At 37.8% G+C, this 18,695-nt stretch overlaps 1 non-coding gene across 1 annotated transcript; it reads right to left on the reverse strand.

The window, feature by feature from the left end:
- Positions 1-17,525: 17,525 nt before the first annotated feature.
- Positions 17,526-17,633, reverse strand: LOC112731572 (small nucleolar RNA R71). Its single transcript, XR_003167345.1, has one exon. It is a non-coding gene; the product is annotated as a small nucleolar RNA R71 (small nucleolar RNA).
- Between the last annotated feature and the right edge of the window lie 1,062 nt (positions 17,634-18,695).

Below are 18,695 nucleotides of genomic sequence, written 5' to 3' on the forward strand. Positions count from 1 at the left end.
TGGTTTGCAATATTTAATGCTCTCATGCAAGGGGTAATAAATCCAGAAGACTCAATGTAATACCATATCAGTTATCAAGTCATCCCCCTAATACGCAGGCATGGTTTCAAAATGAATGGTTATTGAAGGCTCCTTGTGACACAAGGCCTCAAACCATATCAACAGAGCTTTTTCACCTACTTTTCCTTTGCCAACCATGCTTTGTGATAACTTATGGTGTAATTGAACTTTGACTATCCTTCCCAAATGACTGAATTTACCTTTATAGAGGGGTCAACATCTACCAATGACTTTATTACTTCTGTAATTGTGTTAGAATCTAGCTTCGAATGGTCCCGAGAAATGGTGGCTCTAGTACAAGTGTGACTACTATTGTACCTACTTATTTCCCAATAGTACTTTCTGCGGATCATGCTAAGCCTCATTAGCCAATCACAACTTGTTCCGTATTGTGTACTGATGACAAGTCATCTTATGCTAGTTTTACTAGCATTTTTTCCTTGTTTTTATTAGGTTTTATGCACTTTCTTGCACAATAAGCTAGTGATTGGAGTGGAATTTCATTTTTATCTTGACTCAATCAAACGTTGTTGATTTTATACAAAATCATGAGATTTATGCATAATTTAGTTGATTATTATGAATGATGCAAAACCTTATGATTTTGGTGAGACTTTGATGGCATGTTTGATTGATGGCAGGTGAAAAGATGAAGAAAGAAAAACAGAGAAATAAAAGGGTGCAGATAAATGCTGCATTCAATTGAAGAACGCTACGCTCTCTAAGCGACGCGCACGCGTACAAGACACTTACACGCAGGATGACATTTTGGAAATTGATAAACCTCAATTTCGTGGTTTATCTTGTGTTGATTTTATGGGATTTTGTCAATACTTTCCGTACTTATCAATATAAAATGCATGGTTTTGTGTTTCCTTCCTTATTTTGCCTCATGATTGAAAACATGCTTACTTGACCAAAAAATGCCATATTTTAATCTCTTCTATTACCATTCGATGCCGTGATGCATTTGTTAAGTGATTTAAGAGTTTATAGGGCAAGATTGGTCTAGAAAATGGAAAGGAAGCCTGCATAAGTGGAAGAAACATGGAGCTTTGGAGCTTTGGAGCTTTGGAGTTTAAGCATCGACGCGTACGTGTGCCTTGCGCGAACGCGTGGATGCATGCTGCTGGGAATCGGCGCGCATAGTTGACGCATTTGATAAACCCCATTTTTAGGGTATATCTTGTGTTGAATTTAGAGGGTTTTTTGTCCACTTTTCTCCCATGTATGCAATGAAAAAGCATGGTTTTGTAAATTCTCCTTTAATTGTGCTTGAGAGTGAAAACATACTTTTTAGGTCTTAAAATAGCTAAATTTAATTCACCTTATTTCCATTAGATGCCTTGATATGTTTGTTAAGTGATTTCAGATTTAGGAGGCAAGAATTGGATTGAGGGAATGAAGAAAAAGCATGTAGAAATGGAGAACTCATGAAGAAATGAAGGAATCGCAAAGCTGTCAAGCCGACCTCTTTGCACTTAATCGATCATAACTTGAGTTACAAAGATCCAAATGAGGCGGTTCTAGTTGCATTGGAAACTTAACATCCGGGGCTTCAAAATGATATAAAATTTGTCATAGTTGCATCACGTTTAGAGATGTGCACGTGCACAGTACATGTACGCGCCGATGTTGCACGTGACTCACTAAAGTGCAACTCGTGGCCAGCGATTTCTGAAGCATTTTGGGCCCAATCCAACTCATTTCTGATGCTATTTAACCCAAGAATTGAAGAGGGATGGGACACTTAGACCCTTAGTTAGTTTTAGTTTAAGTTTTGGAGGGAAAGTTAGTTTCTAGAGAGAGAAGCTCTCACTTCTCTCTAAGATTAGGATTAGGTTAGATCTAGATTAGGATTTCTTAGATCTAGGTTAATTTCATGCTTTGATTTACTTTTCCTTTACAATTTCTTGTTCCTCTACTCTTCCTCTCTCTAATTTTGTATTTCATTCTTGTAATTGCTTACTTTGTTGTTGATGCACTCTTTCTTCTTCTATTTTCCTTTAATGCAATTTGAGGTAATTCATGTAGATCTTGTTTTCTTTAATTGTTGTTGTTAATTCTTTGCATTAGTTGTTGTTAGATCTTTCTCTTGTTGTTGATTTACTATGTTTTCCTTTTATGCCTTCCAAGTGTTTGATAAAATGCTTGGTTGGATTTTAGAGTAGAATTTTATGTTCTTGGCTTTAGAAGGTAACTTAGGAACTCTTGAGTTACTAATGTCCAAGTAATTGATGATTGGGAGCCATTAACTCTAGGTCTCACTAATTGAATTGGTGGAGAGCTAGGACTTATGGACTTGGATAGATATGGCTCATTTGACTTTTCCTTACTAGTTAGAGGATGACTTAATGGGATTGATCCTTGCCAATTCTCATGTTGTGGTTAGTGATAGGGATAGAGGTCGTTGACCACCAAACCTTGCCAAGACCTTTGTAGCTATTAGTTTACTTCCTTGCCATTTATCTTTCATGTCTCTTATCAAAACCCCAAACATAACTCATAACCAATGACAAGGACACTTTATTGTAATTCCTAGGGAGAACGACCTGAGGTTCCAATTCTTCGGTTATTAATTTTAGTGGTTTGTTACTTGTGACAAACAAATTTTTTTATGAAATGATTAATGTTGGTTTAGAAACTATACTTGCAACGAGAATTCATTTGTGAAATTCTGTACCATCAAAAATCCAATCATCAAAATGGCGCCGTTGCTGGAAAATTACAATGGTGTTGTGTTATTGGTTATTGTATATATGTGAATATTGTGAATAGCTTGATTTTTGGATTGCTTGTTAGGTTTTGCTAGTTTTAGGACTTTGTTTCATTCCTTCTTACTAGCTTTTATTTCTTATCTTCTCTTTTCATTATGAATTCTCACTTTGGCTATGAGTTTGGTTCTAACTATGTTGTAGGAAATGAGGGCTACAATGAAGATGTGTATCAACGATGGGATATTCAAAGGTGGGAGGAGCCATATGCATATGATCAATCTTCATGGCAACAACCTCCACCAATACACTATGAACAAGAGCCATTCTATGATGCATATCAATCTAATGGCTATGGTGAATCCCCTTGTGACTTTCAAGAACCACCACCATATGCCTATGAGTCATATCCTCAACATAACCCTCAACCATACTCATAAGCCCCTTTTCACTAACCACCTTCATATGATCCTAATCCATATCCACCATTCCAACAACCATTTGAGCCATATGAGCTAAATATTGAACCACCACCCTTCCAACATCAATACTTTCAAGAACCACCCTCTCTATATTATTACCAAGAAAAACCACCTCCAATGTATGAAAATTTTCAACCACAAGATGAATTCTATCCTCCACCACAACCTCCCATGGAAGAATATTCATGTCTTTCAATCCAAGAGCCATATGATCCTACTCATGATATCCAAAAGGAACAAGAGTCAAGGGATCGTCTCAAGGAAGCCTTGGATTGTAACACCCTAACTACCAAAGCTCACGCTTCCGGCTGCGCGACTCTGATAGCTCGGATATTACGACGACTTTTATACTATTTACTACTAAAATATGAGCCTGTTTAAAACTTTAAACCGCAATACCGCTCCCAAAATACTTTCGTTCGACAACGCACATCCATAGATACCATACAACTTACAAAAACTCATAAAGAATACATCCATATATATATATATATATATATATATATATATATACATATACATATATAATATTACAAGCATTAACCAATCCAATTCCTATCCCTCTTACAGAATATATCAAGATAAAGGCGAGGGTACAAAAATATACTAAAGCAATACAAAGCATCTCAACAACAACTAAATAAACTCTTCGTAACTTCTGCGCCCATATCCTGAAAGGGGAAAAATGTAGGGGGGTGAGAACATCATCCTCGAAAGGGTTCTCAGTAGAGGGTTTTTGGGAATTACTGTAATAGGATACGTGAAGATAACCGCACCAGTGATTAATAACCATCTTATGCCTCTTTTTAAAAACAACGGTTTACAATAAAAGTAAAGTCAGAAATCTTTTCTGAAAGAAGAACCGTTCAATTTTCAAAAACTCAAAAGCCTTTCAAAACGGTTTATCTTTGCGGAACCAAAATAGCCTTTCATATTTTATTCCAAACCAGAAACACAACCGAAATCAACCATCAGTTCATCTCATTCCAACCACGGCCCTAGGCCCAAACAATCCAACAACAACCAATCATCACAGTCCAACAGAGTCCCAGTAGCAAACACAAATAGGAAGATGCAAGCACAAACAAACAGTTATTGCAAGTAGAACAGTTAGCAATTAATCACATAGGCAAACCAAGTATAATATACACACCCAAACAATGTCACATAAATGCATATGATGCTTGCGTGTCCCTAGTGGCTGATGATATCATCTGTCGGTTATATAGCCAACCTGACACGTCCTGGTAGCTAACCATGGACAGAAACACCCATCGCGAAGCAAGTAGGTTTGAGCTACAACCCCATTGCTACTACCCGCTCAACCCAGAGCCAGTGGAATAACCACTACTGCGGCTACTACCCAGGCGGGTGTTTAAAAGCTCAACCTGGAGCGAGTGGAATCACCACTACTACCGCTACTACCCAGGCGTCACAGTCTCTAACCTGGAGCAAGTAGGACGAACCACAACCCTTGCTTCTACCCAAGTATCTCAAGCATATATTCATTCAGTCCCAGCCATGGATCAACATCCATCTCAGCCATCCGGCTTAAATTCATAATTCATAGTTAGCCATACGGCCCATAACTCATTCAACAATCAGCCATAAATCAAGATCATACACAGCCATTCCGGCTCACGGTTCAATCCAGAACCAGCCAATATTCATAATCATACACAGCCATTCCGGCCCATAACAAAACATCACTTCCACCATCCAACATCATCAAATTCATAAAACCGGCATTTAAGCCATAAATCACTTTTTCTCAAATCGCTTCACTTTGAAATCAAGTTTCAACTCTTTTCAGCCTTGGCTTTAGAAATCTCGTTTCTCAAATCATTTCAGGCTCATAAGCCAAATTTACTCAAAGTGAGTTCCCTTTTTAAAACAAAGCCACTCTCGGCATTCTCTTTCCAAAACTTCTAAAACCATGGCAAGTTAAGGATTTATTTCAAAGTATTCAAAATCACCCATACATTAATGAGATTTTATAACAAAAGTTCCTCCGCAAAGTCCCAAGTCCTTAGGGGAGAACAGCATAACTCATTTCGCCAAATTCATTTAAAATCATTAAAACCTTGGCTTTCCGATTTGAGTAATAAAATAGGATCTAAGCCAAACCGAGTCACGTAATTATTTACTTCTTTCAAAGCCGTTTCCTTTACTTAAGCATAACCAACGTTAACCCCCATGATAAATTCTAGAACGTTTCAACTGTTCAAAATTGTTTTAGTCTTACAAGAATTCAGAATTCAAAGAGTACTTAAAACCTTTCTCAAAACATTTCAAAATGAAACTTGTTAATAGACAGTCAGGTCCTTTCAAAATCATTAAAACTCTTTAATTGAAACCCCCAAGTCAAATTCAAAGGCATAAACCCTTTTCACATTCAAACAGCTTTAAAACACAAGTTTCATCTAAATAACTTTCTCCTGAAAGAGATACAATGCCTTTCTTAAGAAGCAAGACTAAATCACAATTTGCTCTTTACTAACTCATTTCGAAAGCATGAATCATCCTTCTCTTGATAATTCAAATAAAATAGTAGAAGTCTTTAACTCATTATTTGCCCGACAACATTTCAATAAAGACTCGGATTTTATAGAAATTTCGGCAGCACCTCCCCTATAACTTGGACTTTGCCACCCGCTTCGGGTCCCAACTAAACCGTTTCACAATCCTTTTCAACAGCCCAAATTTCAAAATCAGTCCAAGGCAACCCAAAATCCAACAGTCATCTCAATTCCATATTTCAAGAGAATCGTTTCAACATCAAATCATTATCAACCGAATAAACTCATTTCTAAAGCTTTAAAGAAAAGGTTCAGCAATAATCATTTATCAAAAACCAGATCATTTAAAGCCAGCCAAGCTGAAATCAAGAGTGTATTCTATTTTACACATTCTCAAGAAAATCCATTCAATTCAAATCAATTTCCAACGGATTCAACTCGATCTCAAAGCTTTAAAAGAATCAATTTCAAAATCATTTCGTTTCACAAAGCCACACAACAGTCGAGTCAAACAAACACCCATAATCATAAAAAACAACCAAACAATACATAGGACTGATACAATCACCAAATACACATCCTCACATCAGTACCCATATGTAATAATTCCAATATACAAAATATAGTTTTCGGAAAGCGCCCCTACCCCACAACGCAAATCCATAACCCAAACGCACCGCAGGAACCTTCTCTCTTAACCCGAGATAACCAGCAGCTTGAATCACAGCTTCGCTCACTTTCGCAGTAACCATGACAACTCTAATCACAACATGTAACAATTGAGATTAACTCTCATAACAACGAATGCTACAACACTTCAACATTTAACAGGACAGTGACTAAAGGGGTTACTGGAACGTAAACGCTTACCGCAAATAAGAAGTGACTGAACCATGAAGCGGCAACCTTGGTAGTGATTCCGGCAGCGACAACTTGCAGCAACTCCTAGCACAACAGCCGCATCACAACTCTCATGGTAAAGGTGAACTTTAATGGATAAGGAAATTGAAGACGGGTTAAAACTTACCAAACGGTACCGGCTTCCGTGGCAGTTTCCGACGGCAGCAGCGGTTTCTGACGGCAGCAGCGGTGGCGTTTCTCGGTGACCAGAGGCACAGCGGCCATGGCTGACGGTAATGCGAGCTCCATCACCCGTGATCAAGAAACACAGCAGAGGCGTTTACCCCCTCAATTGGCCTTCCTCTACCCACGAGCTCCTCTCTCGGCGGACCAGAGAAACAGAAGCGGAGCGCCATCGTGACTTTCTCTCGGAAGCTGGTAAGGACTACGACAGCCCTAGTAGCAGCGGCAGCGGGAGTGGCTTCATCAGCAGCAACCAGGCGCGGTAACGGCGTGGTGGCGATGCAACAGAGGCACGCGACGGTGACAAGTTGCAATGGCTTCCCCTGTCGTGCTCCCTCTGCCCTCGGTCCCTTGTTCCTGCCCGATCCCTTTCTCTCTCTCTCTTCGTGCTCGCCGGCGGTGGCACAAGTGGCGACGACAAAACCCTTGTGGTGGTGGAATCAGTTTAGCAGGGACGAGCTTCTCCGGCTTGTGTGCAGCAGCGCCGTTGGGGAACACAAAAACAGTGGCGGCGCCAAGTCCTTCTCCCTCTCTTCCTCTTCTCCCGCCGCAGCTCCCTGTCTCTCTCTCCACGGATCCCTTCCCCTGCTTTTTCCCCTTCCCCTTCGTTTGTTTTCTTTCTTTCTTTCTTTCTTTCTATGTTGTCTCCACGCGTGTGTGTATGTGTGTGTGTGTGTCTAGGGTAGAGAAGGGCAGCAGCAACTGCTGCTGTAGCATTAGGGAATTGGGTGTGGGTGAAACGGGTCAGGTTAGGGTTTTCAGGGTTAGGGTTTCATTTTTGAAAATTAGGGCTGAGGGTGATTTGGTAATTCCATATAAAATTGGGAATGATACAATAATTGAAATCCAATTTAAATTCAACACTAATTATATATAGAAAAGACTATTTATTCATCAATTTTGACAAATTACTTTCAATAAAATGTCTAAATCAAATAATTAGAAATAATATACTTAATTTTTTCATTTTTCAAAATAGCAGTACTAATATTTAAAATATTACTTGTCTAATCCAAATTATATAAAATATTTATTATTTCACAACTACCAACTTTATAATTCAAATATAGAAAATAATCCAATAATTATAAAATTGGATAATAATCATAACTCGTCTCAAATTCAATAAATCAAAACTTACCTTAATTATCTTTAATAAAATCGTTTCTGAAATTAAGGCTATAAATAACCATATGATTTGAGACTTGATCATAATAAGACTTTTTAAAGGTTCTGCGTCTTACATGGATCAATTTCAAGCAACCATGGAGCGTGTTATGCAACAAGTAGAAAGAATGGAAAATATTGAACCGCCACAACTCTACCAAGAAGTACCACCATCCTACTATGAACCCTTCCCCCAAATGGATGAACCCTGCCAACCACCTCAACCTCCAATGAATGACATCCTTGATGTTCTTGTTCAAGGACAAGAGGAGATAAAAAGGGATGTGCAACAATTCACGACCACCTTAGACGAGGTGGTAAGCCGGTTAGCATCCCAATGCTTAAATACTCAAGGAACTCCCATGGCTACATGTGGAGAATCAAATGAAGAGCATAACATGAAGGAGAGATTGGTGGAGAACGAGGGAAATTGCTTTGTATTGGAACAATTGGAGGAAGCTACAATTGTTGAAGAAGAGGAAGCGATGGTTTAAGACTTAGGAGATGCAGAACTACCTTGGGAACATAGAGTTGAAGGAAACCCCTCTAAGAAGATTGAATTTGATGCTAAGGAGGAATGTGCACAACTTCCAAGGCATATTCCATATGAAGACTTGGATGGGATAGAGTGAGAATTGAGTCCCCTTGGTAATGAAGATCAAGCATCAAGTCTTAGTGGTGAAGAAGCCTTTGAGCTTGTAGAGCCTTTTCCCAGTGAAATTAGAAGCAATGTGGAGGTAAATCTCTCTCATCCTCCTAATTATGATTTGAGTAGGGGAAAGGCTTAGATAAACTTAATGAACAAAGGATTGAATTTGAAGAGTCTTGTAAAGAGGTGGAAGTCCTTAGAAAAAGAAGGACGGGAGTTGGATACGCTTTATCAAGACCCTTAGAAGCTTCATTACCTAGGTTGTCATCCACTCTTTCATTTGAGTGGGTAAAATTCATCTCTATTAGCTTTATTGTCCCACTTGAGTATGGCTTGCTTGAAACAGATGGTCAACTTAGGATGCTTTACGGGATGAAGCGTAAGAGAAAGATGTTTCGTGGTTGGCGTTGTAAATCAAGGCTCATTATGGTCGATGCATCAAAGATGGAATATAAGGGTTGGAATAGAGCTCAATTAGATGGGTCTATGAGGCTTGTTGGGCATTTCATTGAGAATTCACCTTGCTTGCCACCCGGATGGACTAATAATGATCAACTTCAAGACGGGTGTGAAAATAGAGAGTGGGATCCCGGATTACAAGAAGAGGATTGACTTTGGGAGCCCCAAGCTTGTGAAGAACTCCATTAAGACTTGGTGCAACTCATGAGAAATCTTGAAATACAATGGAGAACCAAGCATTGGTGGGAGTTCCAAGAAGAATATAAGCACAAGCCACCTTGAGAGGAGCTCTCCATAAGTCCAACTTAAGGACAATAAATAAAAGTGCTAGGTGGGAGACACCCCACCATGGTAAACTCTTTCCACTCTTATGTAGCTTTGATTAATAAGTGATTGAGTTACCATTGTAGGTAGTGTTTCTCTTGTTTAGTAGTTGGAAAAGTTTCAAAAGTAAAAAAAAAAAAAAGATTTTTGTAATTTTGCATTTTTGATCAGTTTTGAGATGTAGTCGCAGCTCCTGGTACAATTTCCAGAGAGTTATGTGAACATTGAGCCAACAATGAGCCCCAGGCCCAACACTACCCGCACGTATGCACACCTGGCGCGTACGCGTTCAAGATCCCAAATGCGCAATGCACGCGCACGCGTGCATGGCACGCGCGCGTCGATTGCGCCATCTGCATACCAGGTACATTTTCCAGAGAGTTAGGCAAACTCTGAGCTGACATTGTGCCTAAGCCACAACCTAACCCACGTGTGCGCACACCTGGCGCGTACGCGTCCTTCTGCCAATCTGCGCATCGGCGCGTAAGCGTGCATGACGCGTCCGCATCACAAAAAAAGAGTTTTTTTCTCCTCTTCCATTTTCTTTTGTTTATTGCATTTGCATGCTTTTGTTCTTTGCATTTCAATTTTATTTTTATAGCCTGTTTTCATTTTATTTTCTAAGTCTCTTATTTTAATAAGGATGTTGAACTTTCCTACTCAATTGTTGCGGCTCTCTTGCATTATTTTGGTGCTTCGTGACTTGTTGCATTAATTGTAATGTTTGTTCTACACACGAGATTAGTGCTTTAGTCCTTCCTAACTCATTATTGTTTGTTCTTGTGCCTTATTATCATTGAGTTAGGATGGGACCAATTGCTCTCATGCTTATCACTAATCTTGTTTGTGTCAATTCTTGTTTGGTCTTGATGCTCAATATGCTCTTCATGCTTTGACTTTACTCTTGCATCAAGTATTAGTTGATACACCTTGGCTTATATTGTTTTCTCACTCACATGCGTAGCTAACATGTAGTAGAGAACCATACTCTTATTTGGCATTAGCCCCCGCCTATGTTCTATTCGCTTTGATACCTTTGTTATAGGCTTAATTTTCTTTCTTTTTCGCTCTTTTTAGGTTGGCCACCAAAAGAGGAAACGGAAAAGTTTCTAAATGGGGCGACAAACAAGTCATCCGCATAACCTTTTGAAGGAGCTCATCAATTGTAGCAACCCATCCACATTGCTCTTCTTTGCATGCACCGAGGATGGTGAAATCTTTAAGTGTGGGAAGGTTGTCTGACCGATCTCCATGGGTAACAATTCCTTTCTCAACACCAATTCTTGATCTTCTTTATTAGTTAGTTGTTGCATTGCATGTTAGGATGCATGTTAGTTAGAATTTGTACATATTTTTACCACTTCTTTCTTATTAGGACTACTTGGTTAGGATGATGATCTCTTTTCCAAGAAACTATTTTTAGGGCACCCTACCAATTTGAAAAAAAATGTTGTTGAACTTGCTTGAAAGAATTTATGTTGGAACATGGTTTTTGAGCTAAGAATACAAGCTTGTGAGATTTGAGCCTAATGGTATGGTTACATCTTATAACCACTTATTTTCCTTCTTGTGTGCAATTGTTCTCTTCTTATGATTTTGATCTTTGATTTGTTTGATTCTTTATGTCTATTATTTTGTGTTTTCATGCATTTATATGATTGAGGCCATCATTTCATTAGTTCACTTACCCAAATAGCCTACCTTTTACTCTCCATTGTTAACCAATTTTGAGCCTACGCTTAACCCAATTATTTTTTATTTTAGCACATTACAAGCCTAAAGCAAAAAACAATAAAAGTCCCGTGTTTGGAATTTTGATTAGCTTAGGCTAGTGAGAGTGCTTATTATTCAAGTTTGGGGAGATTTGGGAACACTGGTTGGGATAAAAGGGTATTTTGTATTTCTATATTTGGAAATTAGGTGCATACTCATGTATTGATTAAATGTATAGACCGTATGCATTGATGTTCTTGTATGTGAAAAAGAAAAGAAAAAAAAGGGAAAAAAATAGAGAAAGAAAAAAGAAGAAAAATAATAAAAAGGAGACAAAATAGCCCAAAGTGAAGCTCAATAAGATCAATGCATAAGTGTTGTGAAATGAAACAGAAAATGCATGAGTATGTGAAAAAGTGAAGGATGGGTAGTTAGGTTATCACTTAAATTGCACAGGATGTCATAGGTTAGGTGGAAAGTTTAAGTTGATCAAAGATTCAAATTCTAGTCCACTTAACCATATATAGCCCTACCTTGACCCTAGCCCCATTACAACCTTTGGGAAAGACCTCATGATGAATGTATACATGCATTGAATAATTGTTGATTGTTAGATGAAAAACAAATCTTGGAAAGCATGATTAGGAGAGAATTCAGAGAATCGACCCTATACACTTGAGCGACTAGAGTGTAAACACTTCTGGTTAGGGTTCGACGCTCAATTCCTTGATTCCCGACTTTCATGAGCGTTCCTCTTGCAAGTCTACTTGAACTTCATTTTTATACTTGAATTGGTAGGATTCATGAGTCGTCATATGACCTTAGCACTACCCGTTTATACATGCTCTTGGAGGATTGATTTATTTTTAACCAAGTAGGTAGAATCATTTTGCATTTAGTTGCATTCATATAGATAGATGCATTTAGGTTATTTGCATTGAATAAATGTCCATACCTCTTCTCTTATCCTTCTTGGTTTAGCACGAGGACATGCTATGGATTAAGTGTGGGGAGGTTGATAAACCCCATTTTTAGGATTTATCTTGTGTTGAATTTAGAGGATTTTTTGTCAACTTTTCTCCCATGTATCCAATGAAATAGCATGGTTTTGTAAATTCTCCTTTAATTGTGCTTAAGAGTGAAAACATGCTTTTTAGGTCTTAAAATAGCTAAATTTAATTCACCTTGATTCCATTAGATGCCTTGATATGTTTGTTAAGTGATTTCAAATTTAGGAGGCAAGGATTGGATTGAGGGAATGAAGAAAAAGCATGTAAAAATGGAGAACTCATGAAGAAATGAAGGAATCGCAAAGCTGTCAAGCCGACCTCTTCACACTAAATCGATCATAACTTGAGCTACAAAAGTCCAAATGAGGCGGTTCTAGTTGCGTTGCAAAGGTAACATCTGGGGCTTCAAAATGATATAAAATTTGCCATAGTTGCATTGCGTTTAAGGATGCACACGTGCACAGTATGCGTACACGCCGATGTTGCACATGACTCATGATGAGCGGATAATTTATACCCTTTTTGGCAGTGTTTTTAAGTAGTTTTTAGTATAATTTAGTTACTTTTTATTATATTTTTATTCAAAAATCACATTTTTGGGCTTTACTATGAGTTTGTGTGTTTTTTTGTAATTTCAGATATTTTCTGGCTGAAATTGAGGGACCTGAGCAAAAACCTGATTCAGAGGCTCAAAAAGGACTGCAGATGCTGTTGGATTCTGACCTCCCTGCACTCGAACTGAATTTTCTGGAGCTACAGAAGCCCCATTGACACACTCTTAATTGCGTTGGAAAGTAAACATTCTGGGCTTTCCAGTAATATATAATAGTCCATACTTTTCCCGAGATTTGATGGCCTAAATCAGCGTTCAAAGTCAGCCTAAAACTGTCTGGCGTAAAATGCCAGAACTGGCACCTTTTTCGGCGTTAAACGCCCATTCTGGCACCTGGGGTGGTGTTTAATGCCAACTTTGGGCATATGAACGTGAAAGCTTGAAAGCTCAGCCCAGGCACATACCAAGTGGGTCCCAAAAGTGGAATTATGCACTATCTGCACTTAGTTACTCATTTTCTGTAAACCAAGGTTTACTAGTCTAGTATAAAAACTACTTTTAGAGATTCATTTAGCAACCTATGACATTTTTACGCTTCATTTTGTATTTCTGACGGCATGACTCTCTAAACCCCATGGTTGGGGGTGAGGAACTGATGAGCGGATAATTTATACGCTTTTTGGCATTGTTTTTAGTATGTTTTTAGTAGGATCTAGTTACTTTTAGGGATGTTTTCATTAGTTTTTATGTTAAATTCACATTTCTGGACTTTACTATGAGTTTGTATGCTTTTCTGTGATTTCAGGTATTTTCTAGCTGAAATTGAGGGACTTGAGCAAAAATCAGATTCAGAGGTTGAAGAAGGACTGCTGATGCTGTTGGATTCTGACCTCCCTGCACTCAAAGTAGATTTTCTGGAGCTACAGAACTCAAAATGGCAATCTTCCAATTGCGTTGGAAATTAGACATCCAGGGCTTTCCAGAAATATATAATAGTCCATACTTTGGCCGAGTTTAGATGACGTAAAAGGGCGTTGAACGCCAGTTCTATGCTGCTGTCTGGAGTTAAACGCCAGAAACACGTTACAAGCCAGAGTTGAATGCCAGAAATACGTTACAAACTGGCGTTCAACTCCAAGAATGACATCTCCACGTGTAAACTTCAAGCTCAGCCCAAGCACACACCAAGTGGGCCCCGGAAGTGGATTTATGCATCAATTACTTACTTTTGTAAACCCTAGTAACTAGTTTAGTATAAATAGGACTTTTTACTATTGTATTAGACATCTTTGGTCTCAGTTTTAATCAATTGTTCATCTTAGGAGACTATTGATCACGTTTAGGGGGCTGGCCATTCGACCATGCCTGAACCTTTCACTTATGTATTTTTAACGGTAGAGTTTCTACACTCCATAGATTAAGGTGTGGAGCTCTGCTGTTCCTCATGAATTAATGCAAAGTACTACTGTTTTCTATTCAATTCAACTTATTCCGCTTCTAAGATATTCATTCGCACTTCAACATGAATGTGATGAACATGACAATCATCATCATTCCCTATGAACGCGTGCGTGCCTGACAACCACTTCTGTTCTACCTTAGATTGAATGAGTATCTCTTGGATCTCTTAATCAGAATCTTCGTGGTGTAAGCTAGATTGATGGCGGCATTCATGGGAATCCGGAAATTCTAAACCTTGTCTATGGTATTCCGAGTAGGATTCTGGGATTGAATGACTGTGACGAACTTCAAACTCGCGAGTGCTGGGCGTAGTGACAGACGCAAAAGGAGGGTGAATCCTATTCCAGTATGATCGAAAACCTCAGATGATTAGTTGTGCTGTGACAGAGCATTTGGACCATTTTCACAAGAGGATAGGATGCAGCCATTGACCACGGTGATGCCTCCAGACGATTAGCCATGCAGTGACAGCGCATCGGACCATTTTCTAGAGAGCATGAAAAGTAGCCATTGACAATGGTGATGTCCTTACATAAAGCCAGCCATGGAAAGGAGTAGGATTGATTGGATGAAGACAGCAGGAAAGCAGAAGTTCAGAGGAACGAATGCATCTCCATACGCTTTATCTGAAATTCCCACCAATGAATTACATAAGTATTTCTGTCTTTATTTTCTGTTTATTTATTATTAATATTCGAAAACTCAATAACTATTTTATATCCGCCTGACTGAGATTTACAAGGTGACCATAGCTTGCTTCATACCAACAATCTCCGTGGGATCGACCCTTACTCACGTAAGGTTTATTACTTGGACGACCCAATGCACTTGCTGGTTAGTTGTATCGAAGTTGTGAATGAAAAACGATTTATTAAGACGTGCGTACAGAGTTTTTGACGCCGTTGCCTGAGATCACAATTTTTTGCACCAAGTTTTTGGCGCTGTTGCCGGGGATTGTTCGAGTTTGGACAACTGACGGTTCATCGTGTTGCTCAGATTGGGTAACTTTCTTCTTATTTTATTTTCAAAAACTTTTTCAAAAATTTTTCTTTGTTTTCGTTTTTCTTCAAATAAATTTTCGAAAAAAATATAAATCTTTTCAAAAATATATTTTTCTTCAGAATTTTTAAGAATGAATTCTAGTGTTTCATGATGATTTGTTGAATCCTGGCTGGCTGTAAGCCATGTCTAATCTTTTGGACTGGGGTTTCAACTTATCATCACAAGAGCTTGTTGATTCTCACACACTTAGTTGCTCTATACATGGAAAGTATAAATATCATCTAAAGCTTGACTGGCTATTAAGCCATGTCTAACCCTCAGATTGGAGCTTTAGACTAAGATTGCAAGATTCCTGGAATTCATATTAAAAATTTTGGAATCCTTATTTTTCTATTTTTGAAATTAATTTTCGAAAAATCCAAAAAAATTAGAAAATCATAAAAATCAAAAAAATTATTTTGTGTTTCTTGTTTGAGTCTTGAGTCAGATTTTAAGTTTGGTGTCAATTGCATGTTCATCTTGCATTTTTCGAAAAAATCATGCATTCATGGTGTTCTTCATGATCTTCAAGTTGTTCTTGGTAAGTCTTCTTGTTTGATCTTGATGTTTTCTTGTTTTGTGTCTTTTCTTGTTTTTCATGTGCATTTTTGCATTCATAGTGTCTGAACATGAAAGATTTCTAAGTTTGGTGTCTTGCATATTTTCTTTGCATAAAAAATTTTCAAAAATAAGTTCTTGATGTTCATCTTGACATTCAAAGTGTTCTTGGTGTTCATCTTGACATTCATAGTGTTCTTGCATTCATCACATACTTTGATCCAAAATTTTCATGCATTGCATCATTGTTCATGTTTTTCTCTCTCATCATTAAAAATTCAAAAATCAAAAAAATATCTTCTCCTTTTTCTTCTCATAAATTCGAAAATTTGAGTTGACTTTTTCAAAACTTTTTAAAATTTAGTTGTTTCTTATGAGTCAAATCAAATTTTCAATTTAAAAATCTTATCTTTTCAAAATCTTTTTCAAAAAATCAAATCTTTTTCATTTTTCTTAGTTATTTTCGAAAATTATAAAAATATTTTTCAAAAATCTTTTTCTTCATTTTATCTCATAATTTTCGAAAATAACATCATCAATTAATGTTTTGATTCAAAAATTTCAAGTTTGTTACTTGATTGTTAAGAAAGATTCAAACTTTAAGTTCTAACATCATATTTTATGATTTCTTGTGAATCAAGTCATTAATTGTGATTTTTAAAAATCAAATCTTTTTCAAAACTAATTTTAATCATATCTTTTCTAACTTCCTATCTTCTTATCTTTTCAAAATTGATTTTTAAATTTGTTTCAACTAACTAACTAACTTTTTGTTTGTTTCTTATATTTTTCAAAACTACCTAACTAACTCTCTCTCTCTAATTTTCGAAAATATCTCCCTCTTTTTGAAAAATTATTTTTAATTAACTAATTATTTTAATTTTGATTTTAATTTTATTCCTAATTTTCGAAAATTACTAACCTTTTTCAAAAACTAATTTCAAAAATCACTAACCATTTTTTAAAAATAATTTTCAAAAATCCTCTTCCTCTCTCATCTCCTTCTATTTATCTATTCATCTACTAACACTTCTCTTCATCTCACATCTCTACTCTCCCTCACTCACCAAAAATCCGAACCCTCTCTCTCTCTGAGTTCAGATTTTCTCTTCTTCTTTTCTTCTACTCACATAAGGGAACCTCTATACTGTGGTAAAAAGGATCCCTATTATTATTTTTCTGTTCCCTTCTCTTTCATATGAGCAGGAGCAAGGACAAGAATATTCTTGTTGAAGCAGATCCAGAACCTGAAAGGACTCTGAAGAGGAAATTAAGAGAAACTAAATTACAACAATCCAGCAAGCACCTTTCAGAAATTTTCGAACAGGAAGAGGAGATGGCAGCCGAAAATAATAATAATGCAAGGAGGATGCTTGGTGACTTTACTGCACCTAATTCCAATTTACATGGAAGAAGCATCTCCATCCCTACCATTGGAGTAAACAATTTTGAGCTGAAACCTCAGCTAGTTTCTCTAATGCAACAAAACTGCAAGTTTCATGGACTTCCATCTGAAGATCCTTTTCAGTTCTTAACTGAATTCTTGCAGATATGTGATACTGTTAAGACTAATGGAGTAGATCCTGAAGTCTACAGGCTCATGCTTTTCCCTTTTACTGTAAGAGTCAGAGCTAGAGTGTGGTTGGACTCTCAACCCACAGATAGCCTGAACTCTTGGGATAAGCTGGTCACGGCTTTCTTAGCCAAGTTCTTTCCTCCTCAAAAGCTTAGTAAGCTTAGAGTGGATGTTCAAACCTTCAGACAGAAAGAAGGTGAATCCCTCTATGAAGCTTGGGAAAGATACAAGCAACTGACTAAAAAGTGTCCTTCTGACATGCTTTCAGAATGGACCATCCTGGATATATTCTATGATGGTCTGTCTGAATTAGCTAAAATGTTATTGGATACTTCTGTAGGTGGATCCATTCATCTAAAGAAAATGCCTGCAGAAGCTCAAGAACTCATTGACATGGTTGCTAATAACCAGTTCATGTACACTTCTGAGAGGAATCCTGTGAGTAATGGGACGCCTCAGAAGAAGGGAGTTCTTGAAATTGATACTCTGAATGCCATATTGGCTCAGAACAAAATATTGATTCAGAAAGTCAATATGATTTCTCAGAGTATGAATGGAATGCAAGCTGCATCCAACAGTACTCAAGAGGCATCTTCTGAAGAAGAAGCTTATGATCCTGAGAACCTTGCAATAGCAGAGGTGAATTACATAGGTGAACCATATGGAAACACCTATAACCCCTCATGGAGAAATCACCCAAATCTCTCATGGAAGGATCAAAAGCCTCAACAAGGCTTTAAAAATTGTGGAAGAAATAGGTTTAGCAATAGCAAGCCTTTTCCATCATCCACTCAGCAACAGATAAAGAATTCTCAGCAGAATCCATCTAGCTTAGCAAATTTAGTCTCTGATCTATCTAAGGCCACTGTAAGTTTTATGAATGAAACAAGGTCCTCCATTAGAAATTTAGAGGCACAAGTGGGCCAGCTGAGTAAAAGGATCACTGAAATTCCTCCTAGTACTCTCCCAAGCAATACAGAAGAAAATCCAAAAGGAAAGTGCAAGGCCATTGATATAACCATCATGGCCGAACCTAAGGAGGAAGGGGAGGACGTGAATCCCAGTGAGGAAGACCTCCTGGGACGTCCAGTGATCAATAAGGAGTTTCCCTCTGAGGAACCAAAGGAATCTGAGGCTCATCTAGAGACCATAGAGATTCCATTAAACCTCCTTATGCTATTCATGAGTTCTGATGAGTATTCTTCTTCTGAAGAGAATGAGGATGTCACTGAAGAACAAGTTGCCAAGTACCTTGGTGCAATCATGAAGCTGAATGCCAATTTATTTGGTAATGAGACCTGGGGAGATGAACCTCCCCTATTCACC

The sequence above is a fragment of the Arachis hypogaea genome, chromosome 12 (genome assembly GCF_003086295.3).
Source record: "Arachis hypogaea cultivar Tifrunner chromosome 12, arahy.Tifrunner.gnm2.J5K5, whole genome shotgun sequence".
NCBI classification, from domain to species: domain Eukaryota; kingdom Viridiplantae; phylum Streptophyta; class Magnoliopsida; order Fabales; family Fabaceae; genus Arachis; species Arachis hypogaea.